This window comes from Sylvia atricapilla, chromosome 1 (genome assembly GCF_009819655.1).
Source record: "Sylvia atricapilla isolate bSylAtr1 chromosome 1, bSylAtr1.pri, whole genome shotgun sequence".
Lineage (NCBI taxonomy): Eukaryota > Metazoa > Chordata > Aves > Passeriformes > Sylviidae > Sylvia > Sylvia atricapilla.
Window position 1 is genome coordinate 29,551,781 of NC_089140.1, and position 12,011 is coordinate 29,563,791.

Here is a 12,011-nt window from a genome sequence, read left to right on the forward strand (position 1 = left end):
TGCCGGAGAGAAGGCTCCTGTCCGCTCTTGTCACTGGTTTTCAAGTTGAGAAATACGTTCTGCTTTTCTTTTATCTTCCCTTTTTGCCTTCTCCGCGGCTCCTTCGTTTTCCTCCACCCCCGGGGAGGTGCCGGGAGTGGTGCGGGCGGGCGGAGGCGCCCGTGTGTCAATGTGTCCGTCCTTCACTCCTCCATTGTCTCCCGCCGTCGCCGCTGCCGTCGCGCTCGCTCGCCCTCCCCGCCCCGGACCGCGCAACCACCCGACAGGTGCGGCCGGGCCGGGGAGAGCGCCGGGCGGGAGCTGTGCCGGAGCCCCGCCGGAGCCTCGCGGCCGCGCTGCCCAGGCGACCGCGGCTGCTGTGGGGCAGCTCCGGCCGGGCGGGCGGGCGCGGCGGCCATGGCGGGGCAGGGCGGGCGGCGGCGTCGCAGCCCCGGTGTTGGTGCCGGACCGCGGGTTCGGAAATGCCGCCGTTCGCGGGTTCGCGGAGCACCGGTGCCTCCGTGTCCGCTGCGGGAGGGCGGCGGTGCGGGCTCTTGTGCACGCTGGCCCTTCCTTCCGTGTTCCTACTTTCCTGCCTTTTTATGGCATCGTTTGGGGGTGGTTGGGCTTTTTGTTGTTTTATTCTTTCCAGGCAGGAAGAGCGTTTTGTTTGGCTAAAGCGGCGGAATGGAGCCGTGGTTGTATCACGGCATCGTGTCTCCAGGAGGACCGGGCGCTGATGGATCGGGAGGGGAAGGAGCGCGCTCGGGGTGTTCGGAGCGGTGCCTTTTGTTGGCGCCTTTCTAAAATTAAACTCTTGGTGGAAAAATAATCTTTGTTACAGATCCAACTTTCCACTATTCCAGCGGAAGCTCGGTAGGCACAGGGACGATCATGCAGATTCCCTCCAAGGGATAGAGACTGAGGTTTAAAATCCTTGATTTTTGCCTGTGTTTATACCAGAGAAAGAGCAGGATCTTGGTACTTGGTGCTGACTTTTACCCTCCTTTGCCCTACTCTTCAGTGTATGTTTTTTGTGTCTTTCCTTTTAAGGAATCCTTTTTTTTTTTTTTTCGTGTAACTGATTTTTGATGGCATGGATTTATTAGCAAGCCTATTTTTTCCTTTCCTTAGTACTTGCAGGTCATCTAATGTTTACTTACATATTGAAATTTCTCTTTCTAATACTAATCTTGTTCTCTATTTTGATACCTGTTGATGACTGTGTTGACTGACTTTCAGAAATGGTGAAGTCTCTCTCAGAGAAGAGAATCCTCTCTAAATGTAGTGTATCTTTGTAACTATTTGGGGAAAAAAATTGATACAGTTTTGTTTTAACTGAACAGCCAAATCGTGTACGTTTCCATGATTTTAAAAATCATGGAAATACAGGGGTGTACTACCATCTGGTTTTACTTGCATCAGCAAGTGTAAATAAGTATTTACTTACATCAGCAAGTGATTGGTTTGGAGTTCAGATTGTAACATATTCCCTTGACTTTTTTTGTGGGAAACCAAAAATGTCTTGAAGAAAATGTCGTTGAAGCACAAGTGCTTTTGATATTCTGATCCAAAAAATGATCCCCATGTAGTGCTAACAGAAGTATGTCACTGGCTCAACCATGAAGGCTCAAATTAGGGTTTAAGTGGTCTTTTGTTGGTTCACTGCAGGGCGTTATTTTACCTGCTGTGAACAAATTTTGTGATACAACAGTGCCCTGATAATCTCTGTGGCAATGTTAAATAACTTCAAGCTTCCTTTTGCTTTCATACAAATCAGCTCTAAACCTGTTGGGCATTCAGCACACAAAAGTATGCATATTACATTCCTTTTCTTTAATATGAGAATGTCATTTTTGCCATCCCACCCTTGTTCACAGAGTGAACAGGCACACACAGTTTTTCCTTGGCAGCCTCACTGGATCTCACTTGGTGACTAAGGCTACAGGAGTGCTCCATCTGGAAGGGTAATAAAGTAATTTCAGTGCTAGTTAAAACATGTTTCTCACTCTTACCTGGCTTCTGTATGACCTTTAATCCTGTAATATGCAGGAATTTCACAATCTTCAGTTTATCCTTGTGGGATCGTGATGAAGTGACATTGTCTCCATTTTATGAACATAATTTGAAGCGTGGAGGCAACAAATGATTTTTCTTCAAGGCAGTGTAGGCAGTTGGTGTCAGAGCAGGGAACTGGAACATGAAAATGTAGGTTCTGTGTCTTTGTGTCTTGCCCCTTAATGCATTTCCTTTTATCTGCTGCATATGTTTGTTTCACATATTTAAGATGTGTGTATTACTGCTTGGTAATTAATAATTTATATTTTGGGTATTACAGAGGGAGAAGGAAATGTTAACCTCACTGTGATTCAGAATATTTTTTAGATTTTGAATAATATGTTTACATATTAAAAATCCTCTATTTCCTCATCAGGTGATACATCTGGTGCTTGTGATTTGCGAAGCAGCAACTAGTGGTGACATTTTTCCCCAGTGGTTTGCTGGTTTTACTTCATGGAGGTGTGCTCATGGGGATTTGTGATAGCTGTTGGTAGCAGTGTATAGGTGATCCTAAGTGCCTGTGTGCCATTGTCAGGAGTAGGATTCATGCAAGAAGATAACAAGGATTTCTTTAATTAAGTAATGTTCATTTTGGGAGAATGTACAGAGCAATAACCTTTTTCTTGGGTCAGTTTGGGGAGAAGAGACTGCCCTATGCCTTGGAGAGTGCACCATGAAACTCTCAGTCTTTGGACATGGAAGAGAAGGAAAAGAAATGCTGAACTGGTTTCACTGTTTTCTCTTAAATGACTTCTTACCTTCACTTCTGTCTTGCAAGGTTGCCTGAATTCTGGGCATGTACTCTCCAGAGGTCAAAGATCCCATAGCCTCTTTCAGTGCCTGGGTCTGGCAGACTCAGAAACCTGTCTGACCCACTACATTTTGTCTAGGGGAAAATAAAATAGTAGGTCAAACCAGTACTCACAGTTGTGTGACATATATCCTAACTCCCATCTCACTGGTTCAGCTCAGGATTTCCTCATCAAGAAGTGGTGTCTTTGTGTTTACCTTTATATTTGACAGTCTAAGTAGGCTGGTAGGCTTTTTAAATTCAGGTAAATTGTGTGTATGCAGCACCCCATGATTATAACTTTCATGACTGCTTGAAAGAGGACACTTCTTTCCTGTTTTTGAACCTGTTGTTTCATGGTTTTCTTGAATCCCCAGCCCCCAGTTCCTGTTTTGGGAGCCGATGAAGAATTGTTTCCTGTTCAGCAATCATGCCTTGACAGACCTGTGGTGTCCCCTGCCATTGTCTTTTTGCCCAGCTGAAGTTTTAGGTGTATTGAGTCATTCCTACGTAAAATCCATTTAATATTGTTGCCAAGCATGTTTTTGTAAACTAGCTCTGTCTTCCTGCATGCCCTGGGCAATAGGAAATCTCCGTCAAGTGGAGCTGAGCCTTGCAGACAGACCCCCACTGGGTTTTGGTCCTGCTGTCTCCAATCCTTGTAATTATATCCTGGCCAAAGTTGAGAGGACCTAATAGGATTATTCATTTAGATCAATTCAAGTTCATGCAAGGTCAAGGGGTTTTTACTGCTTAGAAACATCCTCTGTTTTTTCCTCTCAGAGCTCACAAATAGCAATCTGTAGATAAGTTACTTCCCCTCGCCATATTCCCCCCCAGCCCAGTTGATTGGCATTGTATAACTCTTTGACTTTTTTAAGGATATTTTTTCAACTTTAATCTGTTTCTGGATCTCCAAACAGCCACTTGGTCTTTGCTATGATCTGTCAAGGTTGCTAAGGCCTGTTTTGTACTAGAGGGTTGATTTTTAAAACCACAGAAAAATAACTGAAACTGGTGAGCGTTAATATGTATTTTTGAACACAATTGGCGTATCCACAGTAGCTGCATACAGGGTATTCCTGTAGCTAAGGTGCTAATCTAAGACCTTGATAGAGATCTGCGCTTGCTACCAATTCCTTTTGAGACCTTGCACAAAGTTAGGCTTTCTCTACACTTTGTACTTTAGGAGCAAACCTCAGGACTTGACTGTAGCTTTACCCAGTAATCTGGTGAGATGAGGTTTATGCTTCTTTCATCTTCTCTTGAATCCTGACTTGAAGGATTCTTATATATGGGACAGGACACCAAAGTATCTTCCAAAAGATTGCCTGATCCAGACTATAGGATGAGCATGGTTGAGGTGAGCAGTGTTCTCCAGCAGGAAATACAGGTCAGAGCAGTGTGAAAGTTGCAGTTCGAGGCTTGAACGTCTGTATAATGGTAAGGAATTCCTGTCTGAGCTTAATAGTCTGATTTAACTGGGGTGTTGCTTTGCTCCAAGACTTGACCTGATTGAGCACAGCCAGCTTTGGTGGTTTTGTACCAAAAATATATACAGAATAGCAGTCATATGTAGAATTTTCTTCTAAGAAAACTATTCACAAGTTTATTTGTATATGTTGCAAAGTGCATTTTTGAGCATATGCTTTTATTTTTGTGTCTTTTACTGCTAATCATGCCAGGGCAACCAGAATCTTCTCGCAGGGAGTGAGGATTAACAGAGCAAAGAAGAAATTTCGAGGTGCTTTGGTATTGTGATGATGATCATGGGTAATGTAAGTGCCTTAGATTAATGTGCACTTGTACTACGTGGTTAAAAGCTTCCTTTGAAAAAGTCATCATTGCTTTCACAATAAAATCAGATATGTGTACCTCTTTCTTCTTTTATATCCCCAGCATAAGAAAAAAATAAATTGTTCTTTTGCAGATTGAGTTCACATTCTCTTAATTGTTTCTTCTAGGTGGTTCTAGTATGGGCTGCTGGCTCAGACAATACATATTTTGTGCTTTTCATGTGTAGCTCTAACTCACTGTGGTTTTATTGAATTAAAAGAAATCTAAGCTTTAAACAAATTGTTCATGCCTATGAATTCCACATAAGTAGATGCTTGCATTTTTTGGAAGTGATGGCATGTAAGTAGATTTTTGCTGTTAAAGACTGAAATGTATTTAGTGACAGCAGAGCAATGTGTGTCAGAGTATGCCTGAGCACCTTTGCAAGACTAAGTTCTTTCCCACTTAAACTTTGCAGGTGGTAGCAATGGCACAGCTTCTGTAAGACTTGGTCACAATGGCTTTTCAGATGGCCGTTCCTAAAATAAATACAAAATTTCAGAGATCTAAAGCAAATTAAATTATGTAAAGCTGCAAGGGAAATATATCTGCATGTAGAAGGAGACTGAAAAACTACAACACACAGAGAATTTGTACTGGTTTTAGGGATTCATGAGTGCAATACTGTGAAAAACAGTGTTAGCAGCATTTAGTCAGTGACAATCAACTGTTTTTTTGGTGAAGAATGGTCAAGGCACTTGGGTTAAACACTTAATTAGATCTAATTAGCGAGTAATTTTTTTTTACCTCCAGACAGGATTATTTAAACTGCATAGAGTTGTGTGCAGATATATGTACCTCTTTGTAGACTTAAGGTTATTGTTTAGGACAGAAGAATTAGATCATGCGTTGAATGGATATGTGCTGTTGAGATTGCTTTAAGAGCAATCTTTTATTCCTCATATTTCCTTATTTCCTGTCCTCATTTCTCCTGTGCAAATTCAAGAATTCCTGTGTCTGTGTTGCTCATAAGGCAATAGGCTGTCACCCACATCTCTCTGCCTGAGCTTACAGGTGAAGTAATTCCATTTTGATATTTTATGAGAAATAATTCACCTGTGAACTGCAATGGTTGCCCATTAAACTGTAGATTTGATTTCTGAAACAGTTTCTATTTCTATGTGATCTAGTGTTGATTAAAAATGACTCTTCCCCTTAACTGCAACAGTACTTATATGTTAAAGTGTTAACTATCTGTTCAAAGATAAATAAAATGCTCAAGGATCACTCCTGTGTAATGCTGGTGTGTGAGAGAAAAATTGACAAATGGAAAAAATCTATTTTTTTCTCCCTAGAGAGAAGTCTGTGGAGTGCAATAATAATCTGCCATGCCTGAAAGTGCTTTTGAACTTGCCGTACCATAGTTCTTAAATGTAGCTGTAAATCTTGTAAGAGACTGCAGAAGTCAAAATAAAAAACCAGACAGAGTCCAGTACGCACGTGCAGTGGTGTGGTGGCCATTTTACTGCACTGTAGTGCTCTTTACCATTCTTACATGCTGGACAGCTGAGAGCAGAATTAAACTCTTGGAGTTTCAGAGTTTAAGAGCTTCTGTAAAGTGTGGCTGTATAGGGCAAGCATAATACAGGGAACTCCTATGTTTGTAACAATTTGCTGGTAAAACTTCCGACTTGGATCGCTGTTTGCTATGGGGATGGTTAAGTCCAAGTGTGGCAACTCATGTGGATCAGATTGCAGGACTATTCTCACTCCATCTTTAGATACATTTTTGTTGGCTAAGCTGGTTTTAATAAAGTAAAAAGTCTTCCTCACATGTGCCATATAAAACAAATAATCAATGTTGGGTTACTTGTTTTGGTTTTTAAATTACAGCAAGCCAGGAAAATACTTCCAGGATGTAAATCAGTAGTAATACCTACTTTGTCTGTGAGAGCTTTTAGTTGCTATGTGTCTAAGAGCTTTTGAAATTACAAATGTGGTTTTTTTCCTACTACAGAAACTATAGAGTGAATTTTAAAATTCCCTGAGTCTTTCATTCATACATGTGTTTTTGCATTCTGTATAAGGATTGCTCTGAAAAAATCTGAGCTTTACTTAGGGTGGAGAAGTTTTGTGTAGAGATCACTTACAATTTTTGCAGACTCATAGTTGCAGACAGAGATTACTGCTTTTATTCAGTCTGTAAGACGGTGGATTACCTCTAGTGAGAATTAGGGCTGAGGACAGACAGGCCAGGCAAAGGAAATGCTAGACACACTCTTGAGACAGAGGTTGGCCAGGGACGTTGGAAAGAAGCATCTTCTGTGATGTCTTGAATCTCAGCAAGTTACACCCTTCTACAAGTCCTTCAATTACTGCAGGCAGAACAATTAAATATGGCTTTGGGGTTGTACTTGCTCGTAATAACTACTGTCTCATGTATTTTCCTTAGATGTGTTTTCATGCAGAAAAGAAGTCTAAGCAGTTCAACGGTTTGTAATTTGCAGCTAAAGTGATCCTTTCATTTTAGGTTTTGTTTCCATAAATAAAATCCTCTAGTTCTCTAGAAATGCTTTTTAAGGGGGAAGATACCTTTAGTGCATTCAAGTTATACGTTAGTCATTTTCTTCTGATGAGACACAGCGGTGAGATCTTGGGAGGATACTACTGAGCATTAGGTACAGGGCTTGTCACTTATTTTCACTATCATTTCATGCCTTGAGCAACAGGAAATTAGAAAAACAAGGTATTTATTTCTTTTAAATGCTTGAGGAGAAGTCAGCCCTTTCGAAGAGGGGATGGTAAGTTTCTTTTCAATCTGCAGCCTTCTGTGTATGCACCAATATTGATGTGAGTTTGGTTTGGGTCTGGTTGCTTTTTTTTCCATGTTTCTGCACCTTTCTGAAGCCTCTGTTAAGTCTTTTTTGTCTTAGGTCTGCTTTGACTATATTTTCTTAAAACAGAGAGACCTGAGGATCCCAAAATCATCACCCAGTGCTATGGAAACCCAGGGCTGTGCTGTTGAATACCATATTCTGCCAAGATGTTTGTAGGTTTCTTTCTCTACATCTTGTATGAAAAGGGGCCCCAGTCAGTGTGCCCCCAGGACCATGTGAATCCTTGGCTCTGCCCTTCAAATTTATCATCCTGCCAATACATCTCAGCTCCCTTCCCACTATGAGGAAACACCTATTTCTATGCTCAAGCATATGCCTGAGGTCTTTTGCCAGGTTTTGACTTTGGCTGTCTTGTTTTGTGGAGCCTTGTTAAAAGGCTTCTTGAATTAGAAGGAAAGGATGCACATAATTCTCTAGAAGAGACAGGGGAAGGGCTTTATTTTGTCAGTTGTTTTATTCCCGTTAAATTGTTTATTGGTGTGTGCTGAAAAGTGCCTTTTTCCCAATGTACTCTGCCATCGGTACGTCAATTTGCATTGCTGTTGTGCCTCCAAGATTCTTCCTGATGCCAGTGGACTGGTTTGTTGGTGAGTCACACTGCTAAATTGTCAAGGCATCAGATTCCCAGGTCTCTCCCGTGAGAGAGTTTTGTGATTCTTGAACTTTTACCTGTGAGCAGTGGTTCCCAGCTCACTGAAACCAAATATGTCAAGGCAAAGCATTTCATGGGTAGCCTGTTTGATGCTAGGATTAGTTTAGTATCTCAGTGCCCTCCCTAGGCTGTACTTTGTTGAGATATAGGGAGGCCGCGTTCCTTCTCCATTTTCTTTTGTCCTGTCAGTTTAAACAATTGTTGACCTTTTTAGTAGGTATCAGCACTGCAAAAGCAGTGTTATGTTATGAGGAGACAATATGAAGTCTTTTGAAGCTGAGAGAGAGCAAGATCTTGGTGGGGACAAGAACTGTAGGCCCATTTATTTTGTATAAATTACTTAATTTATGTTGAAAACCAGGCTGAGTAGCTTAATTCATATTCCTAACACTTTGTTAGTAAAGGTTCATATTGACATACTTTTATCTGAGTATCAGCTTTATTTTTAAAGCATTGTCAAGAATAGCATAAAAATTCCAGTTATTGCAAAGCCTCCAATTGATAGTCATGTTGAATATCTGCTCTCTTCTGTTTTAGAATTGAAGAAAAAAATCATTTAGGTTTTCACTTCAACCTTTGCATTTTTATCCTCCCTTAGCAAAGAACATATGCTAATTTTACTAGTTATTCAGCTCTACAGAGTGTATCAAACTATGCAGAGCAGCATTAGAGGTGATATACAGCTGTGTTGGTTGGCATGGCCTTCAGCAGTCAGGTCACTGACTTGGAGGGTTTGGCTGTGTCCAGTGAGTGAACTGCTCCATGTTCTGGAGTTTAGCTAGGTTAGCTGCCATATCTTTCTGAAGCCTCAGAGGGACGAGCCAAGCCTTTCATTGTGGTTTCTCAGTCCAGCAAAAAAAGAAAAATCATTTAGCTACCTCATTAGTAAACCCTTTTAAATTATTCATAGTTTCCTCATAGGAAGTGAGTTGTCGAAATCTAATGTAGCTTTTACTGGTGTTTTTGTCTCTTGTACATATATATGTATGCATACACCTACAGATATACATTCTGTGGAACCCTTATTAGGTTATCTATGGAAGTAGGTTGCTGATATTGGTCTTTCCAGTGCATGAACAGTGATGTTGTAAACAAGAAAATAGATTTCCCTATTAATAGTATCAAATATCATTGTGCCAAGCTGACATTGACATAGGCCAAACCACCACAAAGTGGATGCATGCTTTCTCTGAAGGAAGCAAGGCTGTCTGGCATAGTGATGCTTTATGCCCTTTAAAAAAGATACTAAACATATTCTGATTAGAAATCCATAACTCCTGCAGTAATGCTTGGCTTCAGAAACTGGGTTGGGAGTGGGTGGATGGCTGTGGTCTGATGCTGAGACTGTGCTCTCAACATATCTGTGGCTCACTGGATTTTGAAACTTCTCAGCCAACAATGAAAGTTCTGTGAATTATTTCAGAAAGATAAACAAGCAGGTCTACTGAATTAACTATAGAACTGAATAGTATACAAATAGTAATTGCCTTATTGTTAATTTTGGGTGGCTAACTAAATTCCTAATTCTGAGATGTTCATAGGTACTGCTGAGCTATAGACTTTCACACAGATGGCAAATCTGCAGGTGTGAAGTTTGGTCTGATCCGGATACCTAAGAAGTGCTTTAAATCTGAGGCTGTGAAGCTGTTCACCTATCTCGCTCTTAAGATGGGCAAGCGGAATGTTTTAGATAAGCTATTTTCTTGAAATGTTTATGTTTCTCCTTATGGTGAAAATAGGCAAGAATTGCAGGGACAGACTAGGTGTCATCATTCATTTTTAAAGGCAAGTCAAATGCACCCCATATTTGGGGTCTGACAGTTGGCTGTTTAGTCAAGAAAAGTCGATAGGGGTTTTGGTTTAGCTGATTGCCTTCTAAAATGGTCGACAGTGAAACAGGGAGTGGTCCTCACAACCAGTAGTATCAATTAAATTTCTGGGTTTTGCATTGAACTGAGCTGACTCACAGCTCTCTGTGCTTCCATTACCAGTGTGTGGGCACAAAGCACTGCAGTGCATTCAGCATTGCCTCTGCCGCTGGGGTGGAGTGGGGTAAAATATTATATACCTGCTCTGATCTGCATCTGTGTGAAGCAGATGTCTCAATAACTGATGTGAATAAGCTTTTAGGAGATGACGCTAATACTGGAAAATAGATACAAATTTGTGACACAACAGGCTAGTTGCTCTATTTTTTTTTTTTCCTACCTTGAGTGATTTATGTTGTTGCTTTATTTGACTTCCTTTTGTGGCGATGTTTCTTAGTTCTGAATATATATGTGCCACCTGTGTATATAAATGCATTTTTGAAAACCAAGTTTTCATCTGATTGCAATTATGATCAAAATTGCATATAATTACCACTTCTTGAGAAGCGAAGCTTAAGAAGCATTCGTAATAGCCATTGCTTGCAGTGCTGTGTTTATAGATAGACTGTGAATTCTTTGGGTTCAGTTTGATGTATTTCAAAGTCTCCTGAATATAGATTACCATCAAAGACATATTCTTGGTTATATACATGTATATTTTCAGATAAATCTTGCATTTAATGTCATTTATGTTTAGATACAGGATGGAAGAAGAAGATTAAGAGAAGCAAGGTTAAACTGTCAAAATTGAGAGAAGACTCAGTGCTTTGAAAAATTTTCAGGATTGTGTCTGTGTATGATATTCCAAAATAAGGGAGACTTTGCCGTACATGATTGCTTGGCATTTGAGCTTTGGGTTACCAAACCAAAACTGATCTCCCAGTTCTGATATGTGAATAGTGCTGGAGTCCAATACTCTATGATCAGCATCTTTTAGATATTCTACATGTGGAAGGTATGATGTTTAATATCTTATTTCCCCACCTGAAGGTAGTGGATATTATGTGGGATTTCTGATTTAGCAGAGTAATACAGATTATACTGAGAATGTCATGCAGTTGTAAATGACCCATAACAAAGTAAAGCAGTTGGGATAACAATTCAATCACAATACCAATGTGATTCCCATTACCAGTCTTGACAATATTCTCTGGACATCCCCTGTTTCTGGGAAGAAATACATGGCTTGAATCACAATTTGTCTCGAAGATTTTTTTCTCTCAGAAGAAAACTGGTTTGAATGTTTTCCCTTATCTTACAAAAAGCAACTTGATGTCCTCCTGCAAAGTTAGTAATACAACAAGCTGACCCAGGATAGTCCTCTTGGGATTTTTGTTTACTTCTCCTCCTACCCTGACCTTACTCAGGTGCCACCCAGCTCTCAGTGCTGTTGTCATAGTACTCTCAGGTGAGGTATGCTGTCATGGGTAAGTGATGCTTGTCTTGTGTGTTTGTGGGTTTAAGAGACAGCCTTCTTATAACAAAGCTTGGCTTACTGGGAGAAATTTGCCTTGGGTCTATAGTCTCATCTCTGGAAGTGGCCTGTAGTGTTGGTAGGTGAGAAGAGAAAAACGGGGAAAAAAAACCCCAAAAACAAACCACCAACGATATAGATAAAAGGGAGTGCTACATTTCTCTTTCATGTCCTGTGAAACTCACAGCAATATTCAAGCTTAGAAGGTTGTATCATTCATGTGCTTAATAGCCCTTGATAGACACTTCTTCCATGAATTAAATCTAAGAGCTTTCAGGTGAAGAGTTGAGGTGAAGAAATGCCATTCTGAAGTAAGGCTGAGAGTGCTGGTATGGGAGCTGCCAAGCAGTGGGTAGAATAGCATCTGCTCAGTCGGGAATAGCTATTTTTCTGACTCACCTAGCATAACAGTTGCTTGTGTAGACACCCCATGGGAGGCTTTATTTCTTTTTTTTCTCCCAACACATACCTTGGATGTGAATCAGTATCTATTAGCTTGATCTGAGAGGAGTTG

At 40.7% G+C, this 12,011-nt stretch overlaps 1 protein-coding gene across 3 annotated transcripts in view; it reads left to right on the forward strand.

Annotated features, from left to right (window-relative positions):
* The window catches only part of BZW2 (basic leucine zipper and W2 domains 2), a 57,285-nt gene that overhangs the window by 212 nt on the left and 45,062 nt on the right, over positions 1–12,011 (forward strand). The window contains exon 1 of one of the 3 annotated variants that reach the window (XM_066318283.1): positions 164–266. The exons of 1 other annotated variant lie outside the window; for it this stretch is intronic. The gene's annotated coding sequence lies outside the window, so the exon portion shown is untranslated. Of the gene's footprint in view, positions 1–163; positions 267–634; positions 856–12,011 lie in introns of those variants that run through there. One more of the 3 variants, XM_066318265.1, reaches the window with a different exon arrangement.